General features: G+C 44.6%; 1 non-coding gene across 1 annotated transcript; it reads right to left on the bottom strand.

Annotated features, from left to right (window-relative positions):
* Positions 1 to 634: 634 nt before the first annotated feature.
* Positions 635 to 706, bottom strand: TRNAH-GUG (transfer RNA histidin (anticodon GUG)). Its single transcript has one exon. It is a non-coding gene; the product is annotated as a tRNA-His (tRNA).
* Between the last annotated feature and the right edge of the window lie 2,229 nt (positions 707 to 2,935).

Raw genomic sequence — 2,935 nt, 5'->3', positions numbered from 1 at the left:
AAAAACTCCTCACTGTGTCTAAGAACGCTTTTTTTCACAGGACAATACAGATCAGATTGACTTGAAAGGTCCTTTCACGCGACTACAGAATGCCTCTCATTCCACTAAAAGATACGCCAGTGCCTACAATAGCCTAGGACTAGACTATGAGTCCCAATGTAGAAAGACCACAAGTCCACAGATATGCCTGTTTATTTAAACATCTGTATTATCATCAGCGTGTGACTGTAAAAGCGGGACCTCGCGCTCTCTGTAACGCGCTCCATTGGCAACATCAGTTAAATGTCGTTGGTTCAATCCCTCGCGGATGTTGTTTTTATTCCCATTTGTAACTGGGAAATACTGTCGCTGCAATACATATGTCTTAATCAAGCTAGTGGTTATTGACGTAAATGGCAGTGTTATAATGTTTCATGTACTGCAAATGTCACCACATAATGCGCTCTTAATTAGATTTGGTTGAAATACATTACAGTCACCCGATGAAAAAGTGTGCAAAGAGCATTAAAGAAACAAAAGGTTCATAACAGTAACAGGACATATCGAATTGTTTCAGTCCTCCACAGAGATTGCCAATGTATTAATGGAAATTCTAAAATTTCTGCCCAACTGCCGTGACATTGCCTCACCGCAATGTCGTGACTCGGATTCGAACCGAGGTTGCTGCGGCCACAACGCAGAGTACTAACCACTATACGATCACGGCGAGCTACTTGGGCTGCTACAATGTGACGTTCCACCTCTATCATAAGCTGTACTCCATCTGTGATGTCATGACTCATGTTTGAATTAAAGGTTGGTTGTGATGTTATCCATGAGAATAAGTGGACACCTGATCCCCAGTCACTTATTTAAGATCTCAATAATCAAGTCAGAATCCAAATGAAAGTCATCAAAGTGGAGCCAATTAGAAATAATATAGTTACACAAACCTGGCAATGGTGCGGCAGCCAGGGCTGATAATGGACCACCAGCCTGAGAGCAGGAAAGTGTGAGAGCAGTGATGGTCTTGTGAGAGTTTACAGCTGTTATTGACCCTGTCCCCTTCCATTGCAGAGTTTTCTCCCTATAAGAAGTGCAGAGGCTCCCTCCGGGGTGCTAATAGTACATTTATTTTTTTGCGCAGGAGAAGTGCTCTTCACCAATTGCACGTGCCAAATCACCCGAAGGCCACCACCATAAAATTCAGGCATTCATGTTCATGCGTCCTCCATGTTATGTCCTTATAAAGGGATGCATGTTCATGATGACTCTATGTCACACCTGCATACAAGGATGCATGTTCATGCCACCTCGTTCTCTGGGCTTCATACAGGGATTTTATCTCCTCCCTGTCTCACCCTCATGCAGGGATGCATGACCAATGCTCCTTCCCTTCTCGCCCGCATACATGGATGCACGCTCATGTCTCCTCGTTCTCTCGCCTTCATACAGGGATTTTATCTCCTCCCTGTCTCACCCTCAGGAAGGGATGCATGACCAATGCTCCTTCCCGTCTCGCCCGCATACATGGATGCATGTTCACGCCTCCTCCTTCTCTCGGCTTCATACGGGGATCATATCTCCTCCCTGTCTCACCCTCATGCAGGGATGCATAACCAATGCTCCTTCCTGTCTCGCCCGCATACATGGATGCACGTTCACGCCTCCTCCTTCTCTCGGCTTCATACGGGGATCATATCTCCTCCCTGTCTCACCCTCATGCAGGGATGCATGACCAATGCTGCTTCCCTTCTCGCCTGCATGCATGGATGCACGTTCACGCCTCCTCCTTCTCTCGGCTTCATACGGGGATCATATCTCCTCCCTGTCTCACCCTCATGCAGGGATGCATGACCAATGCTCCTTCCTGTCTCGCCCGCATACATGGATGCACGTTCACGCCTCCTCCTTCTCTCGGCTTCATACGGGGATCATATCTCCTCAATGTCTCACCCTCACTTCCAACATGTGTAACTTCTTGTTCTCTTTGACGTCTGGGGCATGGGTGGCTACTGCACAGCTCTAGATGTCGCCCACCTGCAAGGTGCTATGGAAAGCACTTTTCCACATTGGACGTGCTATATTAACCCCCTCTCCACAAATACAATAAAAATAAAGAAATATATGTGCTTCCATAATGTCTACCTTCTAACGTTTCATATGTGCAAGCACATTGTCCTCCTCCTGACCACATTCTAAAACTATGTGCAAATTGTTCCTTCCATAAACTGTCACTTCCTTGGCCCTTTATTTATAATGACTGTTATACTCTCTCTCTTTCCGCCACAGTATAAAAAAGCCTAGCATACCTCATGATTGGACTAAGAAATTCCTGTCATTTAGTTGGAAATGATTTTCCCATTATCCCCAAAAACTCCTCACTGTGTCTAAGAACGCTTTTTTTCACAGGACAATACAGATCAGATTGACTTGAAAGGTCCTTTCACGCGACTACAGAATGCCTCTCATTCCACTAAAAGATACGCCAGTGCCTACAATAGCCTAGGACTAGACTATGAGTCCCAATGTAGAAAGACCACAAGTCCACAGATATGCCTGTTTATTTAAACATCTGTATTATCATCAGCGTGTGACTGTAAAGGCGGGACCTCGCACTCTCTGTAACGCGCTCCATTGGCAACATCAGTTAAATGTCGTTGGTTCAATCCCTCGCGGATGTTGTTTTTATTCCCATTTGTAACTGGGAAATACTGTTGCTGCAATACATATGTCTTAATCAAGCTAGTGGTTATTGACTTAAATGGCAGTGTTATAATGTTTCATGTACTGCAAATGTCACCACATAATGCGCTCTTAGTTAGATTTGGTTGAAATACATTACAGTCACCCGATGAAAAAGTGTGCAAAGAGCATTAAAGAAACAAAAGGTTCATAACAGTAACAAGACATATCGAATTGTTTCTGTCCTCCACAGAGATTGCCAATGTATTAA

This window comes from Ambystoma mexicanum, assembly GCF_040938575.1.
Source record: "Ambystoma mexicanum isolate Mex_15411 chromosome 12 unlocalized genomic scaffold, UKY_AmexF1_1 Mex_chr12_unloc.1, whole genome shotgun sequence".
NCBI classification, from domain to species: Eukaryota; Metazoa; Chordata; class Amphibia; order Caudata; family Ambystomatidae; genus Ambystoma; species Ambystoma mexicanum.
The sequence above is the reverse complement of the archived record's forward strand: the minus strand, read 5'-3'. Positions and strand labels throughout refer to the sequence as shown.